The sequence below is a fragment of the Pholcus phalangioides genome, unplaced genomic scaffold, assembly GCF_987345545.1.
Source record: "Pholcus phalangioides strain wild (caught in Gottingen) unplaced genomic scaffold, Ppha-v1.0 ptg000013l_1, whole genome shotgun sequence".
Lineage (NCBI taxonomy): Eukaryota > Metazoa > Arthropoda > Arachnida > Araneae > Pholcidae > Pholcus > Pholcus phalangioides.
The window spans coordinates 13,181,639-13,203,876 of NW_028301606.1; the positions used below are offsets into that span (position 1 = coordinate 13,181,639).

General features: G+C 38.5%; 1 protein-coding gene across 1 annotated transcript in view; it reads left to right on the forward strand.

The window, feature by feature from the left end:
* Positions 1-6,918: 6,918 nt before the first annotated feature.
* LOC149078629 (NACHT domain- and WD repeat-containing protein 1-like) overlaps positions 6,919-22,238 on the forward strand; it is a 53,501-nt gene continuing 38,181 nt past the window's right edge. Inside the window, exon 1 of the mRNA XM_089240767.1 lies at positions 6,919-7,126. The gene's annotated coding sequence lies outside the window, so the exon portion shown is untranslated. The remainder of the gene's footprint in view (positions 7,127-22,238) is intronic.

Sequence of the window (22,238 nt, forward strand, 5' to 3'; positions counted from 1 at the left end):
CGGAGAAAAGCCAGGAGTTTTGATATAAAGATGGTAGCCTAACATGGTTACCATAACATTCTGGAAAAAAATAATTCAGTGGTTGGTCTGTTGCGAAGACTCTATCGGGCAGTGACAAAATTCAAATCGAACGATAACGGTCCATACGATAACAAATCTTGCGGACTAAGGTGTCTGTAATAATTAGTTAGCCATTTTTAACCTCTCCACGTACAAGCTTTTGGCAACAAATTTCGATTGTCATACCGCATCTATTTCCCGAATTGGCGATAAATCTGGTAGCCTTTCCCTAACTCAACCCAACGTTAGGAAAAAGAAAGAGTAAAGAAAAAATAGAAGGGAATGAAAAATAAATATAAAGTAGAAAGTATACAATAAATTTATCTTTCCACCCACACCCTACGTATTCTCTTTCGCTCTTGCATGTATATAGTAGAGAGATATAGGGGGGAAGGGAGAAAGAAAAATCTCAGGAGTGTAGAAAAAATGGAGAGGAAAAAAATTATTCATAGTCTTACAATAAAGCTTAGCGATGGCGAGGAGAGAAAACACAGAGAACTGGATTGAATTTATTCCACTGGCGTTTGGACAAAATATTTCGTTCGTGATTGTAAAGGGGTAATGTGATGTTAGTTAATTATCATATAAATAGTGTGTACTTAATACAGTAATCAATGTCTTAATTTTAATTAACCGGGACACGGTTCCATAAAAAGTTGAGAATCACTGCTCTATTACATGTGTTCCAACTGGGTTTTGCACGATTAAATGGAACGTACCTTCAAAAATCCTGGAACATGGAGAGCTTTCAAAGAAGAAAACTTTCTTGTTACTGATATTCGCAAAGTTGTTCTTTGTTTTGAATTTTAACGAGGTAAGTGTCGTTTAAAAAGAATCCAGACCACTTGGATGACCAATCTGGGCAGTGTGCAAACATGTGAGTGACCATAACAGTGTGCAAGCACGTGAATGATCAAAACAGTGTGCAAGCACGTGAGTGACCAAAATAGTGTTAAGCATGTGAGTGACCAATGTAGTGTGCAAGTATGTGAGTGACCAAAAGAATGACCAGGTGAACAAGGGACGAAAACAGTGACCAACATGGTGTGAAAGACCAAAAGAGTGACTTAAACATGGAGGCGTATTTACGGTTGAGGGGGAGGGGCGTGGGTTAAGCGGGCTATAGTTTGGGGCCGACAAGTTTGCAGGAATAAGTAGTCAAGAAAACTAGACCAGAATGGGTGAAGGGTGGCAAAATTTGTGCAGCCCATAGGCCACATAACGGTAAATCCACCTTCGAAGGGGACACTGGGCAAAGTCTTCATCGAGGGCCCTAAAATTATGTGACCCTTTTTCGATTGCTCGAATTTCCACATGGAAAAATGAGGCATGTTTTCTGTGCACCTTTAAAATTTTGCTTAATTTTAGCATTTAGAGCAATATTGTGGGTTAATTTCTTTAAATGGTTTTTCAAATCGGTATATTGCTGCTTTGATTTGAGCTACGATAATTTTTATATGTATTTCAGTCAAACCTCTTGTTTTTCAAAGTGAAGCACTTTGAGTTTGCAACAAAAAGATCACCTGCTATTTGTCATAGCACTTGATCCCATTATCATGGAGTGCCCCTATGAACCCAAGAAGGCACTCCGTGTCGTACTTCGCGAGCCCCTGCGTTAAGACTGCCTTGGGTGGTTTATTAAAGAATCAGGTAATATCGTTCCTCTTCAATTCAGTAGCATCACATAAATAAAAGGATGAAACAACACTCAATTCCTGATAATAAATCAATACCTTCTGTTGGAAAGCACCGTTATAAAAATGTATACCGTCAACCGGGACAACTTTGCTACTTTTTTTCTTCTTTCGATTGCTTTATTAGTTAATAATATACGAAAATGCTTCAAAAGTATCAAAACGACCATAAGACATTAGTCTTGATGTCTAGTTTCACAATCTGTAGAAACATGACAGCTTAAGTGAACATTTATACGTTAAAAAAAAATAAAACACAGCGTTGGCAAAGTTACCCTGGGAACCGGCGAACTTCGCAATCTGTGTGAAAACCAGTGGAAATCATACCCCAAAAAACACCAGAAAAGAGATTTTTTTTAAACTACGAAAACTCCTTACACATTAGTATTAAGTTTTTAATGTAAACGGAATCACCCAAAAAATATTTAAAACATTAAAATCGGAACGTTTAAAATTCACAAACTTCAAAGTTCAAAGAAGAGTTTTATATTTTCGTCAGAAGAGGTAAATTTGTCACTATTTTCTTAGTAAGGAAGGTAAATTATGTACACGATGCCTCTCGTACATTGAATTAGGCCTCATCAGCTACGTTTAGGGAGTAAAATATTTCCACTCTGTCAGTCGGATATATTACAACCTGAATTCCCCGTCTCCATAGAATTGAGTGAGTTTACAAACATTATGTTCGACTTTCTCTTTTCGCCAAAAACTTTATAACAAACATTCCAAGCTGTAGTTGTTTTATAAAGCCGCTGTGGTGGTCGAGTGGTTATACTGACGGACTAGCGTCGCGAGGTCCCTGGTACGAACCCCGCCGTCGCCACAGTGGTGGTCGGCTGAAGTTGGTTTTCTGTGGTTCCCAACTTCAAGGCGCGAACGCGAGCCGATCTCCCCTTTAAAAAAAAAGTCTCGCCGCAGAGAGCAACAGACCTACAAACAGTAAAAATGCAATTCAATCGTAACACATGACTCACTTCACTTCTGAAATATAGATGGCAGCACTGAAAAATTCAGCTATGGTGGTCGAGTGGTCATAGTGACGGACTAGCATCGCGAGCACCCAGGTTCGAGGCCCCCTTTCGCCATAGTGGTGGCGGGCTGGAGTTGGTTTTCTGTGGTTCCCAACTTCAAGGCGTGAATGCGAGCCGATCTCCCCGTTAAAAAGTCTCGCCACAGAGAGCAACAGCCCTACAAACAGTAAAAATGTAATTCAGTCATAACACATCACTCACTCAACACCACACTAAATATATTTCTAGTGTGGTGTTGACTCACTTCCCTTCTGAAATATAGATGGCAGCACTGGAACATCAAACACAACACTACATATTCACTTATGCTGTTAGGTACACACACAGTTACACCTCCGGCACAACTCAATAGGTAGTAAATCACCCATAAATGGTGATAGATCTGAGTTGTGCTCGGTTTGAAAGAAAGAAAGCACTGAAAAATCAAAACACAACACTACAAACGCACGGATATCTAGCCGTAGAAACGGAGATTCGCCTAATAATGGCTTTTTTTCCGCACAACGATAATGTTAATTAAAATACTTATAAAATTTAATAATTTGATATTGTGCAATAATAATTATTAAATGTCTCTTAAGAATAGTGTGGTGCTGTTTCATATCACTTAAATGTACCTCGACGCATTTCCAGATCTTTCAAGTGATCCGTGGTACATTCCTTGATCAATTAACAAATCTGCGGCATCCGTGGTACTTGAGTGAACCACGGCACAGTTCCAAAGCAATTGAGTGATCTCCCTGTCAAAAAGTCTCGCCGCAGAGAGGCCTACAACGTTACGATTATTCATTCATTACACTTCACTCACTACGAGTTGAGAAAAAACTCATAGTTTAAAAAAACAGATTGCAGGTGGCAGCACCACACATAGCAAGCATTACACAGAAACAAACGTGACGGAAGGTTCACTATACGTACACGCATATTCCAACATGTACCAATTCGTTAGAAGTTCTGCAGAGGAATATGGACGAGGTGCATGTCTGGTTTAGTAGTAGTAGTCGAACCTCGAACCTCGTTAACGAGAAGACCATAAAATCAATCAGCTCAAGCCTTCATCGATTCAATATTTTCTCCGGCTGCACTTCTACTATACAGTGATACCTCGGCTAACAGTGACAGTTCTCTCCTAAATTACGTTAACCAAAATCTTCGTTAGGGGTCATTCAAGTATTACGTCAGCATCGGGGGGGGGGGGGGGTTTCGGATTTGCTGACTTTTGCTGACAAGGGGTGGGGGTCAAAAATAGCTGAAAATCTGCTTACGTAATACTTGAATGGCCCCTTAGCCGAAACGCGATTTTCCATAGATTCTTATGGAAAACCGTTTAATTAGTTATCCAAATACAAGGTCAATTCAAATCTAAGAATGAATATCTTCTCAATTTACCCTAATATGTTTATCGCATTTATTTTTAAATATTTATCGTGTCAATTATGCTAGAATTTCCTACCCATGGGGGTAAGCTATTCCATTTATTCACAACCCCATTAGAGAAAAATCCTCTGCGACAACCCACAACCTAGAGTTGTCCATTACCAATCAATACTGGCGTCCACTTGTTGCAGCAGTCGATTGATGGGGTATTAATAATTTATGGTCCATCCCGTTGAAAATCTCCCTTTGTAAGTAGGATCTCCAAAAACTTGCGGCATCCAGTATGAACCAAGTACTCCAGTCCAGGATGAATTAAGCCCGGAAAAGTAGATTAATCACTTTAGGAGAACGCGAAGACGTCTTTCTTAAGAATAGAGCCGAGTATTCTGTTAAATTTTTTGATAACAACTGAACAGTGTTCACAAAAACCTAAGCCGCTAGTCAATAAGAATACCTAGATCGGTGATCTTAGTTTGAATCCGGATTAATAACACCGCTTAAATCATAAGTGCAACGTGGGTTGTTCGAATCAAAATGTGCGACCATGCACTTGTCAACTATTAACGCCATGCTTCATGCAGCCCATGCTGCAATCTTGTTTAAGTTAGTCTGGAGCAACTACCTATCATTTTGATACCCGACTACCTCCATCAGCTTTACGTCATCTGCGAATTTGCTAACAATCTCATCGATACCCTGATCAAATTTATCGGTAAAAAGTAAAAAAAGAAGTATGAAGTCAAGGACACTTTCATGGACACTCACTTGTGACGCCTGTCCAATCAGAGAATTCCGCATTCACCATAGCCCGCCTTGATTTTATCCAATTCAGCAAGTTGCTCCCAATCTCATATAAACGCTTCAAGAGTTTACATGTTCTAGGTACTGAGCAAAATTTAGAGATAATTTTTTTTTAAATACCAAGAAGCACTATAAAAACGACTAAAACTGCCCAAAGGCTAAAATTAACCGTTTTAAAATTCGATAAATGAGAATTCACGAGAAGATGAAATACTGAAGATCTTTTTATGTTATACACATAATGTATACAAAACCCAGTCGGGTTTCGTAATTGTCCAGATCCATTTTTGATCCGTTAGTTCATTTCTGTGTATGATACATGCAGATGGAAAAGATAATCTCCTAGAATATCCACTATTCAGTTTGACGCTAAGGTCAGGTATACACACACACACTGGACCTATAAGATAAGTGATAAACCGCAACATCGGCACAGATTGCATCGTTGTTGTATCTAGTGTGAACCCGGCCTAAGAGTCTTGCACTAAAATAATGCGTGACCTGTAAACATAGGCTCTTTTTTCTTCTCAATACATTTTCTATTAGCTGATTCTTTCACTTTACATGAAATGGTTCAAAAACTTTCAGAAAGAGAAGTATAGGTAACCTAACTTAACCTAAAAAGATTCAGAGGTGGGCATGAGTCAATCGGGCTCGAGCCACAGTAATTCTCTGATGATGATCGGCGCTGAAATTCACCTCACGACGCGGCTGTTTCATGTTATCGCGTGCATCCACATCAACGAAAATGTTCGTTAGCCGAGGCAGAAAAATCACGAAAAAAATCTTCGTTAACCGAACAATTTGTTGATCTAACGATTGAGTCGTTCGATATACCACGTTACTTCGGCTGTACGGCTGACACCGGAATTACTTAATGGGACATCCTCAACCAAGTGGAAATTGTTTTGCTCCTTCTACTGACCGCGAAAGCCTCAGAAATACAATAAAAGCTCTGATTCAGACTTGATTTCGAGGAAATATACGAATTCACAACAATGCAAAGCAGACCTTCGTGGATCTGTATCCAACGACAGTCATGAAAAGTTGTAGTTCCGAGTTCTACGAATCACATTAGAGGGCGAAATTCGGAGGAGAAAGAGGCACATTATATCGATCCCGTTGATTGGCTCCACGTCAATGTCCAAATCGTAATCCCGTCAAAAAAGAAAAAGCAAGGCAACATTAATAATGATAATAATACCGGGGGGTTTTAATGATATTCGCATAGTTAATTCAGGGTTGGAAGAAAGAATCCTTTCTAGTTCTGAAGTCGGGGGATGGGTGTTTGGTAGGAGAGAGAGAGAGAGAAAGAGTAATACGATGTCCATTTCCAGAATTAATGGAAAATTCACACGCAAATGGAATAAAGAACTACAGGGAAATGCATTTGCTGGCAATGGGCAGAACTGCATGAGGTTATGGTGGTGTAGAGAGATAGAAAAAAAAAAAAACCCTCTGTAATATCAGAAATCGATTAAGCCTTATGCCAATACCGTCTTCATCATACATACATATATTTTTTTTCTTATTCTTACTTTACTTCTCTGACGACTTTAAATACGGACATAGTCCAGTTTACGACTTTCAGATCGACGAATCGAAAAACGATATATTCGAAGAGGACAGGGAATATATGAACGAAGGGTCATTTCCTAATCGATATTTAGTTCACAAAATATGGGTCTTTATCGTTTGCTATTTATATGGGGGTCTTTCGGTTGTTGTTGTTTGTGTTATTATTATATAGTTGCGCGTCCATCGACTTCAACAGCTGGAGAAGATAATGATAGATAAATAAGTAAATATTGCGTAATAATAAACTTTTTTAGGAAGAGAAACGACGTCGTTGGTGGTTGGCGTTAGCGGCAACTGCCCTCTCACGGTCCGAGAGATTTCGCGAGTGAAAGTGCAGTTGTTCGCGGAGTGGTCAGTCGCAGGTACGGATGAATAGAGCGAACAGCTCACACGTGAGACTTGGACGCTGGTCACGCGCGCGTTTGCTGTCATTACTATACATAGTTGGCTCTTCTTACAATCATTTTTATACTCATTATTTTATTATTTTTCTTCTTCTCCCGATCCGGAGGTGCCGCATCATCCGGGACATGGAAAGATCCAGACCCAAATGTTAAAGAGCCCAGAATAATCACTTCAGAACAGGTGAAAAAATATTTTCTTTTCTTCTCTTTTACTGAGTTCACACTGAGTTTTTGAGTTCTAGATACTGAGTTTTGCACTGTATTTTTTCCCCCATGTTCAGAAATATTGAAGAAATGTACTGTCCTTCTGTATTAGACTGAAGCGGATTTTAGTTGGTTGAGGACCCGGCGCAAGAGAAAACATTGGCCCCTTAAATTAGTAAAAAGTGTAAAGTTTGGGTTTTTCGGGCCCTTCAGAAGTCGGGGCACCAGGTGCGCCCGCCGTTAAATCCGCCTCTGGTATTAGAATATCATTTTTTTGCTGTGTTTATACAAATCTTAATGATCATTACATAATTAAACATTTGTTCATGATCAAAAGGAACCAAAAATATATTTCGCAGTCTACTAGTTTTTCCACTAAGCTAATCTACGAAAACGAATATGCTTTATATACGACATTTTTAAAGAGGCTCCCCTGACTCTTAAAGTCGAATTTTCAAAAATGACTTCAAAATATATTTCATTCAATTGCAAATAAAGTACTAAGAATTTCGTGCCAATTAGTTAATTTGTCCTTTCATAATAAAACCAAGAAATAATGAATTATAGCGTGAACGCATACAAGAAAAAAACACTTGGAACGCGATTTTGTCGGATTGCAGTTTGTGAGGTCATCAGTAAGATTTAAAAAAACTACTTCCCCAAAAATTCTGAAATTTTGCAAAAATGTTTATTCGACATGTGTTAGTAAAATATACCGCGAACTTTGATTTCTGACAATTTGTTAGAATTTTATGAATTTTTAAAGTTTAAAAAAAATACATTAATTTCACAAATCTAACTTTAACATTTTTTTAAAGGTACTTTCATTAGTCAATCGCTAAATCCGATGTTTATTTTACTAACACATGTCGAATAAACATTTCTGCAGAATTTTTGCGGCAGTAGTTTTTTTTAATGTTACGGATGAGCCTAGAAACTGCAATCAAAGTGTTTTTTCATGTAGCCGCGTTTACACTATAATTCATTATTTATTTCTTTTATTATGAAAGAACAAATTATAACCAATTGAAACCGAATTTTTAGTACTTTATTGAAATTGAATGAAATATTTTTTGAAGTCATTTTTGAAAATTCGACTTCAAGCGTCGTAAGACCCCCCCCCCCCCCCCCCCTAATAGATCAAGATTTACGGTACATTGCAAAAGCAGACTTGTTCGAACCACCTCCAACGTAGTTCGTTAAACACGGAAGATCCTAAAATGCGGGAATAGATAAAGATTCAAATCAGGCAATTTAATTGATATTTCAGAATTTTCCGAAATCTTTGACTCGAATTTCCCGGCATGAAAGAAAATACGGGTATTTCAGATATGCTGGTCCCCCTCACTGAGTGCCGGCTAATGCAGGGAAACACGGCTTTAAAGCTATTCACTTCAGATAATTTTATACGACATTATAGTGAATGATAGTATGGTCAAGAAAAAAAAATTAGGCACCAGAAAAATTTCTCAGGAGCCAAATAATGTTTTTCCCAAAAAAAAAAAAAAAGACAGGCCTAAATAATTTTTTTTTTTTCGACTTTTCAGTCCTGATGAGCATTTCTCATGTTACAAGATACACCTTTATTAAATCAGAAAAATTTGTGTCATTCTTAGACTCTGATTTAGCAATCAAATATAGGAAAATTTATGCTCCAATACCGATTTTATACTGTGGTGGAAGAAATCATAGAGGCCAGGTGAAAAATAGAGATTAAAAAAAGTAACGTAATAAAAGTAAAGTAATAAAAGAAAGGAGTAAGATCCTCGTTTTCAAAAAGTGTAGATTAATTTCTCGAGAAATTTGGTAAAATATTATATGTCTGAGACACTGGTTAACAATTTCCTGAAGAACAGTCAGTTTTATTCTTAGTATAAAGACACAATCAATGCGTCTTCCACAGATTGGAATAAAAGAATAGCAATAATTCGAGATGTGAACTAAAAAGAAATGTCGTCAGAGAAAATTGCGAACGTTTTGGAACTCTCATTTCCCAATAGAAATGTCCACAATAGAAGATTAGGAGGTCCGTATTCAGTGTGTTTGAAAGTAAAGGCTGTCCTGACCACCTTTCACGAGCACAAACACAGTTCGCTAAAAAGTACTTAATTTTAGAAGGGGGTGAACGATAGTCTTTTCAGACTGTAACTCATACAGACTACATAAAATTTCAAAAGTTTATTTTAAAGGGCATTTAAAAAAACTGACGGAAAACACTTCTTCTCATTACATATGGCCTCATAAGCGACAGGGCTACAACTTTCTGGTTGTTGGTAAGTCCCCAGCGCGCGGGGCGGTATAAAAAGTTAATTTCTTTATTTTTTACGTATACGATCTCTCAAACCTAATTTCAAGATTTTAAGCTACTGTCCGTCATTTGAAAACGTTTTCAAATTGGAAGTATGTTTCTAAAGCCAACGGTTACAGATATTTTGGTTGCAAACAATTTTGGCACGCTGCAACACATTACAACAACGGTTGCAAACAATTTGATACACGCTGTAATAGAGTTGATATGCCGAAGAACTTCACGTGATGATTAATTTCTCCAGAAATTTGGTAAAATAATATATGTCTATATTGCGATGACCACAGACATGATCATCTGTTTCTATTGCTTTTCTTGGACATCCAAATTGTTTCTTTCCGAAAAAACCACAATTTCTTGGTAAGACGTTGTGAACATAACACACACATTGGCTCATTTCTATTAATTTCTCTAAATATTTGTGAAACAGATGAATTCGATCAACCATTTTTGTGCCCTCCGTATCAAGAAACTCCGGATTCTTAACAAGATTGCAAACTTTCTCCCGATCAGAAAGAATCTCTTCGGCACTTGGTTTCCTCTTCAGTTTCGGCCAATCGAAAAACCATTTCTTCACCATTTGAGAAATCTGAGATCTCTGCCATTCGAGAACTTAAAAGAAACAACAATATTTTCATCACTCAAGCTGACAAAGGTGGCCAAATTGTTGTACTTGATAAATCCATGTATCAAGAGTCGGTTGAAAAATTAATTAGCGATGGACCATACACTTGTCTCAATACGGATCCAGCTCCTACCCTTCTAAAATTGGTTCAAAAGAAAATCAATCAGACTCCCATTCTACATTCTTCGACCAAGAAACGCATCTTTCCATCCGCCGCAAACTGCGGGAGACTTTATGCTCTTCCAAAAATACACAAACCTTCATTTTCAGTAAGACCTATAATTTCTTGCATTGGATCACCTACGCATCAACTTGCTAAATTTCTCGTTGAACTTTTGTCCCCTCTCTGCAAAAAGCATCGTTTCACAGTAAAGAATTCCTCAGAATTCGTTTCCATCATCCGCAGCATTCAATCAGATAACGCTACAATGATTTCCTTCGATATCAAATCCATGTTTACTAACATTCCCATCAGCGGTGCAATTTCTTTCCTGAAACAACGTCTGCAAGAATTCCACTTCTCCTCGATTGAAATCGAAGAAATATGTCAACTCACCCAACTTTGTGTATCGCACAATTATTTTTCAGTGTTTGGAAAGTTTTACCGCCAAACAGAGGGTCTTGCCATGGGCAACCCACTCTCGCCTATCCTCTGTGACATATATATGGATTTTTTCGAAACAAAACTTTTGGAAACCCACCACTTCAAACTTTGGATCAGGTATGTTGATGACACATTCACTTTAGTTGATGAGACTGATGTTAATGTCACTGAGTTATTCAATTTTATGAATTCTATTGACCCACATATTGAATTCACCTATGAAATGGAAAAAAATAATATGCTGCCTTTTCTCGACGTGCTCATTAAAAAGACAGACACTGAATTTCATACATCTGTGTACCGTAAGCCATTCGCTATCTCCATGCCACCTCATGAAAAATCCTTTCATCCTCCCAATCAGAAACTTTCGGCATTTTCTTCTTTTGTTCATCGAGCACTAAAACTTTGTAGTGATTCAGCCTCCCTCCAGAATGAACTCAATATCCTTCGTGACATCGCTTCTAATCGGGGTTTTTCACCTTTTATCATCGACAAGGTCCTCAGAAAAATGACCCAGACATGCACCACGAACCTGCTCCCAGCTGACTCAAAACAGTTTTCTAATACCGTTGTTCTTCCATTCGTTTCTTCAAGTTTCATGATCTCTTCTATCTTCAAGAAATTTGACTTCCATACAATATTCCAGCCAACAAATATACTCACCTTTTCCCATCTGAAAGATCCTATCTCACCCTCCAAAGAATCTGGTATCTACTTCATCCCATGCAAGAATTGCGAAAATGGATATATTGGCCAAACTAGAAGAAATCTAAATATTCGAGTTCTCGAACACCGAAAGCATGTTGAGAAGGGACGGACGGATAATTCGGCTATTGCCCAACACTGTTGGCAACATTCACATCATTTTGATTTTGACAAAGCATTTGTTTTTAAAAAAGCAACACACAATTCGGAATTGAATTTTCTCGAGGGATACTTCATCAGAACATGCCAGAATTTCCTCGTTAACGATGGAAGAAACACACCACCTATTTCGTCAGCTTGGACAGGCTTTATTAACCTCAGTCGTGAAAAAACTTTCAACACTTTACAACAGATGGCTCCCCAATTCGCATCCAAAGACCGCTCGGACGCAGCAAATACAAAGGCGAACTCTTCGGACGACTAGACGTAAACATCACTCTTCCACGACTCATTCGTGTGAATTCTCACTACGAAGTCCTGATGACGGCTCTCCATTGAAGAGCCGAAACGCGTCGACCATTCGACCAATTAAATTTATTTGTCTTAAAAACGTGGCAATTTTTGTATAAATTAAAACCAGGCAAAGTTACTCATTTTTTGTGATAATATTTCAATAATATTCAAACAGTTCATTTCTTTTTGTGTATGACTCCTAAAAACAAATTTTGAGATTTTATTAATGCTGCATTTGAAAAACTAACTTCTGCTGTTAGTTTTACGTACAGTATTAACTGAACGTCATTTGAAAATTTTTTTTTAATGGAAAGTATGTTTCTAAAGTGAACGGTCGCAGAGGTATCTGCTGTGAAATTATAAAACATACACGCAAAAATATAAAATAAAAATTTGTATTTAAAAGTGCCGAAAAAAGGAAAAATCAATAAAAATTGTGGAAATATACATTTAAAAATACCGAAATATGTCTTAAAAATTCTTCAATATGACCCAAAGAGCATATACATTGAAAAATATAAGAGAAATGAAAAAATATGCATTTAAAAATGCTTAAACTTCCGTAAAAACGAATGAGAATGACCCACACAAAGAGAAAAAAATACACATAAAAAGAAAAATTTGCACAAAAATGGGGGGGGGGGAAATGCTCACAAAAATGAAAAAAAGAAAAGGAATATACATTTATAAAAGCACTGAACTGAGCCTAACGCAAGAGAAAGAAAATGCAGTAAAACTAAAAAAAATGCGCAATAAATGAAGAACACGTGTATTTAAAAAGTGCAAAATACGCATTTAAAAACTGCCTAAAAATATGCCCTTAAATGAACAATAATCAATGTAATATATTTTATATTATTCTGGATACCAGAATCCCTCCCCATTAAAAATTATAATTAAATGGTCAAGGTATATAAATATAACGATGTGCAAAAAATCTCTGAAAAAAAGTGTTTCAAAGAGAAACACCTCCGATTGATCTCAGTCGTAGTAGAGTAGATGTAGTCCAAGGAAGGAAGAGAATACCCTTTTTAGCCCAAGTATAAGAAATATAAAGTCTTTTCCTATAAAGGCTTTTCTACTGAAAATTTTTTTTTATACTCCTTGAAAAAGCCTTTTTGGAGGGGAAATAAAGCAAAATAACCAAAATTTTCTGCGACTCATAACTGGACGACTTTTATATAAAAGGAACCAAGCGCCATTTTTAACATTTTTGAGATATACCGACATCTGAACTATTGAAAGAGGTGGGATGTTTTTATGTAAATAGAACCTTTCTTTCTTTCAAACCGAGCACAACTCAGGTCTATCGCCATGAGCAATTTACTACCTAGTGAGTTGTGCCGGAAGTGTAAGTGTTTGTACCTAACAGTCGGAGCGCGTATCTAGTGTTGTGTATGATTTTTCAGTGTTGCCATCTATGTTTCAGAAGTGAAGTGACTGAATATTTGTACTGTTTGTAGGTCTGTTGCTCTCTGTGGCGAGAATTTTTGACGGGGAGATCGGCTCGCATTTGTGCCTCGAAGTTGGGAACCACAGAAAACCAACTGCAGCCGACCACCACTGTGGTGTTCGAACCTGGATCCTCGCGATGCAAGTTCATCACTATAACTACTCGACCACCAGAGCGGCTGTAAATAGAACCAAGTGACATAATTATAGGCCGTCTGTGCATGGGCAAAGATACGGGTGGGGGGGGGGGGGGAGCCCCAGGCATCAAATGCGAAGTCGACTGATCTAATGCATATATGTATAGATGAATCGACAACAGCATCATCTTGCCCCCCCCCAGCAATAATGGCCGTGCCCCCCCCCAGACTTCCAAGTCTATCTCCGCCTATGCGTCTGTGCGTCTGTGTGCACTTGAACCAACTACCAAACCGAAGAGATAACTGAATCCAAGATGACTTTAAATGGCTTTTTCTCCGTTTTGATTTAATGGCGCTTGGATCCTTTTATGTAAAAGCCGTCCAACTGAAAGATGAGTCGCATAAATGAAAAAGTCATATAAATGAATGAGAAATAACATCATCTTCCTGTGTCTTTGGCCGGGAATGCGAAAAATCGTCTTATAACTGAGAGAAACGTATAAACGAGAGGGTGTATAAATGATAGATTACCGAAGTTTTTTATATTCGTGTTATATATATGTGAACTTTCATGGGTGTACGCTCATATTTTATTCAAGAACACACATTATCTATATTTTTGAGACGCACTATATCAGTGGTTCTCAACCTTTTTAAGCCTGCGGCCCGTTTCATACATTTTTGTGAGTCGAAGGCCTTGTCAAACACGCGCCCAACGGAAAATGAATCAGGAAAAATGAAACGGCTAATAACTCGCGGCCCGGTATGAATGATATTAGGACCCGGTACCGGGCCGCGGCCCAGCGGTTGAGAAACGCTGCACTATATTACGTAAATGGATGTCGTACACAATGACTTCTCATATTAAACCAGGGGTTCCTGATCTTTTTCAGCCGCGATAAAAAATCAATGATAAGATCAGCTTCGTTACCCATGGGAATGTTTGTTTTTCAAAATTAGTGAAACCAGTGACGTAATATGTGCATTTATAACAGGATTGTAAGTGGATTTGTACGACCCGTCTATATATAGGAAGCCCCTGCGAATCAAGTTTGTATCGTGACCCATAGGACAAGAATCCCTATCTATAAGTGGATTCGTACGACCCTTCTCAAAAGCCCCTACGAATATCAAGTTTGATTCATAAGCCATAGCTCAAGAGCCCCTGGCTGCGAATGGATTCGTACTGCCCTCCTCAGAAGTCCCTGTGCATAAGTTTGGATCGTGACCCATAAATCTGAGTGAATCAAGAATGGATTCGTACGACCCTTCTCAAAAGGGCCTGCGAATCCACTTTTGGTCGGGACGCATAGCTCAAGGGGGCCCCCCGGCTTTTAGTGGATTTTTACGACCCATCTTGGAAACCCCAACGACCGAACACTGGGTCGCGACCCATAGGTTAAGAACCCTGGTGTCAAACCCTATCCCAATAGACATTCGGCTGGTCGTCATATTTTGCAGTGTGCACATAATTTCCACAAAAGGACTCATAACATGGACGTCGTTAGAGAAGATGATAATACGCAATTTAATAATAAAAAGTAGAGCGGTTTTCATTAGCTAAAAAGTTCTGGCTCGTCATTTGTTTTACTTGCACTCGGTTTAATCCGAGCGAAGCCCATTAACAACTCACTGCAGTATTTTTTGGACGACGGCCATCCAAGACCTGACAGCAATTTTAATAACCGTTCTTTCATTGGCAGGAACTCTCTGAACTCTGAGGGGGTGATCTCTTTTAATAATAACAATAATAATAGCACGAGCTGTTGCTGCGTCCATTTATTTTTCGGTCGAATTTCGAAGCTGATGACCAACCACCACGTCCAGAGGCCTCTATCCATCACTACGGACTAGTAGAGCAAGTGAGGGGGCCCCACCCTTTACTCGACAGTTAATCTTTTCTATTTTTCACTTGATTAGCGGGGAAATTTTATTAGAAATATATTTAACAACGTGTGGAAGAGTAAAGGGTCCCCCTCCCCAATGCCCCCTCGGCACACTTCTCCTACAACAGGTTGTGGTGGAGATGGTGGGGGGCCCAGATAAGAAGAATTGGGACACGATTCCGTGATCTTTGATGAATGGTTTCGGTGTTTAATGTGAGATGTGCCCTCGTAACTCGGCTAAACCCGCGGTACATATCTACATTTTTTGAAGCATGATTATTATTACTTTTAATGCTGTATTTTCCCCCCTCCCCCCCAATAGTTACGACTTCCGGCTGGTTCTGGAGAAAAAGAGGAGAGAAAAATCGATTATTTTCTAAAGATCCTTTTCCCTCATATCGTTATGTATCGCTACTTGTTTTATTCATGTTTGGCATTTTGGCTTTTTGGCAACTTGTCATGATTGAGGGTGAAGTTTTGACGGTTAAAAATTCAATCCAAACTTGGCACGAGATCGGAAATTTACTGTGAAATTAATAGGAAGCTTAATTCGATGATGATTTTTTTTTTGATAAATAATGTGCATGGTACACAGGCGAGTCATATTATTGTGACCACACACTTTTAGGGCTCCCATCTGACTAGAATTACTAGCCTACAGTTTTGGTACTAGATCTCATAATCATGACGGCCTCTGCGCCTGACGCGTTAAGAAGGCATAACCTCTAAGAAGGAATATGTAGAGCAAGCCATAGGTTCACCACGACCTAGGGCTTCTTGAAACCTCTGAGGGTGAGTCATCCTAAGGCTTCACTCAACGACGGCGGATAAGTCAGCCTGGAATTTCATCCATTCTGACTTCTCCGCTGCCTTTGAGTGAAGTGTGACGTCAAAATTATATCGATATTTTGTATAAAACGTTTATTAAGGCCGGCAAAAACGAGTTTTTTGTTCAAAGATGAAGGCCGATGAGTCTGTTTCAATTTCTAAAAGTGCCTTACTACGACCCTTTTTATCACCTTCTAAAGCTTCTCTAGAAGGTGTTGAATAGTATTATTAGGGATGATGTTCATCAGGCGACGAGGCGCCGCACAGGGCAGCATGATTACAGAGGTGGCATTTTTTATGACAGATTCATTATGACGGTTTTTTCACTCTCGCAAATTTTTACACCTCGAAATAATTTTGAAAGGAAAAAGCGATGGATAAAAAAAGCGCAGGTAAGTGCAATACTTTGCTTTGTTGAAATGCTATTCAACTCTTTGCTATTATATGCTTAATTCATCTCAACACAACTCCTTTCTTGCACTTATAAAAAGTGCCACCTATCTCTAGAAAAGCTAATTTCTGAAAAAAGAGAAAATAGGTTCTCCTTCTCTCTCTTTTTTGTTAAGGATCTTTCACTCTTTATCAACATTTTTCCAATTGACTTTACTTTCTTTAGTCGAATCTCCCAGCATAAGTTTGGATTCCTTGTCCATATGCCGACAAATGCCCCTTTCAGCCAACACCATACTAGAAACTACTGTAGAAGTCTCTCTAGTGAGGTGCTGTTTCGGCTCCGGAATGTTCTGACTGCCCATTTCTGTACATCGGATGTTGCCCTGTTGGCAACATCCATTGATGCTTCAACGATGTTGAAGTTTCTCGCGGAACCCTTGATAGTTATAAGGCTGTTCTGCGGAACCTTGATGATAATGAGGCTGTTCTGCGGAACCTTGATGATAATGAGGCTGTTCTGCGGAACCTTGATGATAATGAGGCTGTTCTGCGGAACCTTGATGATAATGAGGCTGTTCTACAAAACTCTAACAAATTTTTGAATGTTTATCAAAAAAGTGTGTCCCTTCTGCCGCCTCAATAGCATCATAGCCCCAAGGCAAAATGAAAGAGGGCTTGGGCACCACCACCTCTTAATTTACAATCTACATATTTATTGTCATTGATCATTGTGCCAGATCTTACCTTGGAAGCCCTATTCAACTGAGGTTCTGGGCCTCATGGCTCCCACAACGGTGGTGAATCTGGCAGAATCTCAGCGCGGGGGTTCTGATATAATTCTCCTTCAATATGTGATTCTCGTTTTGTTTTTCACTGTAAAAATTCATAATAGAGAGGTCCGTGAAGAGCCTGACCTGGGGAGCCCACCAAAGATCTCAGCCTAGGGCCCCTACTATGCCCCCCCCCCACAAAGGGTGGGCTGGCAAGGCTCCAGCTCTAGGGCCTGAGACGATTTTCGTTATTTTTTTTGTTTTTCCACGCTATAAATCCAAAAGTAGCCCGTGAAAGTCTGGTCGGGGGGGGGGGGGGCAGCAAAAGATTCCAGCCTACGGGCCTTACTCCAGGATGCGGGGGCCACGGCCCCTAGTGCGGGATATGGCCGACTGCGTATCGCCTGAGTACGAAATCAAGCATTTATCCTCAATGGTTTAAGTGAGCACCATGACTCCCATAAGGGTTAGGCTGGCAGGGTTCTAGCACGGCGCCCAGGACATATCTCATTGTTTTTGTTTTTTTTACGCTAAAAATTCACTAAAGGAGACCCCGCCGAAAATCTCACTCTTAGGGGCATAGCTCCAGGATGAAGGGGAGCATGACGAGCACCGATATACTCTTGGGGAAAGTCAAAATTTTATTCTTATATGAAATGCGCCACATCTAACTTTTTCTCTTTACAGACAAAGCATTGTCTTTTATTTCACCTACACATATCTGTTTCTCTTCTCCCAGAATTTTAATGTCAGTGCGGAATGACAAAATACATGTTGTCTTATGCAATTTCCGGAATTTTTTTCTGTGCAGCAAAAAACTCTATCTATATCAAGCACTCTCGAGAAGCACTCGAGAAGCACTCTCTCGGTCTCTAAAACATTCAATTATTTTGTAAAATTAATTCACCACGAAAAAGAAAATGTCTTCCTTTAGTTAATTTTGTTCATAACCAATAAAAGGGTAAAAATAAAATTTTATCAGCAAAATATATGCCTTTTATAATTGTTTTCAATATTTCCTACAGTACAGTATTATACTTGTAAAATATACCTCCATCCTAATATGTGTACATTCATCCATCTTAACGAAACCCCGAAACTTCTCCAACTCCTAATCCCATCTCGTCTGTAATCACCACAAAATTTGTTAATCGCGACAGTACCCACTTGTCCGGGGAAAATATATTGTAAAAATTTTGTATGGGTTTTTTTTTTCTTTTTTGACACAGAATAAAGTGTTCCGGACTCTGCCACGAAGCTGGACTGGAAGAGATCTCGGCAACGGGATAAGTCCAGTGGCAAAGCTCTGGCGTTCATTCAGTGCAGTATTATATTACATGTGAGAAAGACATCAAGGAACTGGAACCCCTTCCGCCACCTATCAAATAAACTTACAATTCTTTGATTGAAATTAGCAACCGCAATTTGATTAATGCACCGCATGTAAAAAAATATGATATATCAGTTGATATTTCATATATATACACTGAAGAGCCAAAAAAACTGGTACACCTGCCTAATATCGTGTAGGGCCCCCGCGAGCCCGCAGAAGTGCCGCAACACGACGTGGCATGGACTCGACTAACGTCTGAAATAGTGCTGGAGGTAACTGACACCATGAATTCTGCAGGGCTGTCCATAAATCCGTAGGAGTAAGAAAGGGGGGTGGAGATCTCTTCTGAACAGCACGTTGCAAGGCATCCCAGATATGTTCAATAATGTTCATGTCTGGGGATTTAGGTGGCCAGCGAAAGTGTCTAAAGTCAGAAGAGTGTTCCTGGAGCCACTTTGTAGCAATTCTAGACGTGTGGGGTGTCGCATTGTCCTGCTGAAATTGTCCAAGTCCGTCGGAATGCACAATGGACATGAATGGGTGCAGGTGATGAGACAGGATGCTTACGTACCTGTCACCTGTCAGAGTCGTATCTAGACGTATCAGGGGTCCCATATCACGCCACCTGCACATGCCCCATACCATCACAGAGCCTCCACCAGCTTGAACAGTCCCCTGTTGACATGTAGGGTCCATGGATTCATGAGGTTGTCTCCGTGCACGTCCATCAGCTCGAAGCAATTGGAACCGAGACGCGTCAGACCAGGCAACGTGTTTCCAGTCCTCAACAGTCCAATGTCGGTGTTGTCGGGCCCAGGCGAGGCGTAAAGCTTTGTGTCGTGCAATCATCAAGGGTACACGAGTGGGCCTTCGGCTCCGAAGGCCCATATCGATGATGTTTCGTTGAATGGTTCGCACGCTGACACTTGTTGATGGCCCAGCATTGAAATCTGCAGCAATTTGCGGAAGGGTTGCACGTCTGTCACGTTTAATGATTCTCGTTGGTCCCGTTCTTGCATGATCTTTTTCCGGCCGCAGCGATGTCGTAGATTTAATTTTTTACCGGATTCCCGATATTCACGGTACACTCGTGAAATGGCCGTACGTGAAAATCCAAATTTCATCGCTACCTCGGAGATGCTATGTCCCATCCATAGACTAAAGATATAATAGACCGCGCACGCTATTCATAAAACTTGTCGAACGTGAAGAGCAGTATTGTCGGGGGAAGAACAGGTTCTGCGCTATTACATTTGGCTCGTTTTCGCAGAACATAGTGATTTCGTGTTAATGCTAGGATGTTGTTGTAACGAAATTTGACTCGATCGAGTTGATGAAAACTTTCCTTCATTTCTTCAATGAATTTCATTCATTCTTTTGTAAAATATTTAGGGAATGAGGGATTCGAAAAAAAAATCAATTCTATATGATATAAATATTGAAAAACGAAATTTTTTTTATTTTCCAAAAGGGATAATTCCTAATAATTTAAGACTTGTGAGTTTTTAAATCCTATTAATATATATATAACCTATCTCTTATATATACAGTCTATTTCATTTATATTTTTAAATATTCTCTTCTCATTCACTTTGTCACTTTTAATTTCGAAAATTTATTTTAACTAGGGGTTATTAAAACATAAAAATTATCTTCCAAGAACATTAAAATTACTTTAATCATACATTTATTTTGAGTATATAATTATAATGCATCATATTATGTTATGTAATGTAACGCATTCACACTCATACCATATTCAGTCATGAAATATTTAAATAATGAGTAAAAGCTTCATTTCCAACATTCTTGAAAAACCTTTTATAACCTTATCACACAAAAATGTAAACACACATAATATTTCAGGAATAAAATGAATTTTTCAAGAAAATTGCAATACCTCATCGTCAGTACTTTTCTAAATTATAAGAAATGAAATTTCGTGTAGAGTATATATGTAATAATTTAGAGTACGTAATGTATAGACAATAGTAATGTATAGTACAATAGAGTGTATGTTACATGTGACATTTATGTAACCTCTTCGCTCCAGAAGTATACGTATGTGAATCTTCATTTTTTTTTAGGCATTAAGTAGTTTTTAGAATGATTCTCTCTTCAAGTTAACATCTGAGATACACATAGTGACTTCAGATCTTAACTCAGATGGTCCTAATAAAGATATTGACTGAAAATTAATTAATCAATTAATTAATTGATTTTTGTTGTTTGAGGACAATTTCACATACAACAAACACAAATTAATCAATAAAAAATTTCTTTTCTGTAATAGTTTTATCTCAGGCGTGAAGAGAGGTAAAAATACTATTTTTAGAGGTAGTTATACATTTTTATGCAAAACTGCCATTGTCTAGAGGGTGCGTTTTCATTACATTCTATTTAAATAAAATATTTGCCATAAATTCCTCATTCTGAAAAGCATTTTATCTTCAAGTTGAGCGAAACTCGAATTAGCTCGCCAAATCTTGCGGAGACGTATATTTCAGTTGAAAGTTAATAAAACTCATTACTTCAATCATTTATTACCAAAAATTCTATTAAAACATTTAATAATGGCTCATGACATTTGAATTTTACCAAAACTTGGAACTTTAAATCCAAAAAGGAATCGTTAAAAACTGAGACTACGTCAGAAATCCATTGAATCGTCAATTTAATATTCCAATATTTAATTTATAAGAAGAGGAATAAGCAAAAAAGTATTCCCTTGTGAAAGGATACTGGTCCCCCTTTCCTAAACCGTTCAGAACATCCGAAAGCTACGCAAGTGTTGACCATTCTAATCAAAAATAAGACAACGCGTGTAGATCGTCATACGAATAGCCATAAGGAAAGCATTGAAAGCGAGATTCCCTGACCAGCCTTTTGACCGGAGTCACGTGACTCCGGATCTTTGCTTCACATTGTAACCACTCGCGCGCGCTCTATATTATTCTTACTCTGTGGTCCCATCTCTCATGCGCCGACTATAACACCACGTTCAAACTCACTTAAATCTCGATAACCTGCCATTGTAGCAGCAGTAACCGATCTAAAAACTATGCCAGACACTTGTGTTATATAGGCGTTGCCGACCGCAGCGCCGTACTCTGATTGGTTCCATATCTCTTTATTTGCATACGCATGCCTGTACCGAGACGATAGTATCAGACGAATTAGCAAGTTTGCCTCGAAATTTTACCAGTTGTTATTTGCCTGTGGTAAAATAATATTATCAAAACTCGTAATTATTTATGAGATTTATGCGACCTAATCAGCATAGATTTTTTAATCTAATATAATTGTCAGATGTTCAAAAGTTGCAAAATATGATTCTGATGGGACTATGAGGAGTGTATTGATGTTCTGTAAATTCTAATGCCCATTTGTAACCTTCTACTCTATTTTTCTATTTTATAATTATTTATTTTTTAAATATGTTTATCAAATGTTTAGAAATCACATTGAATGGTTTTGGTGACATTGTTGGAGTTTTCACACATATCATTTTTGTATAAATGGAAATATATTGCAAAATATGCTGTAATACAATTACCAATTAATTACCAACAATTACCAATGTTGTAAAACATTG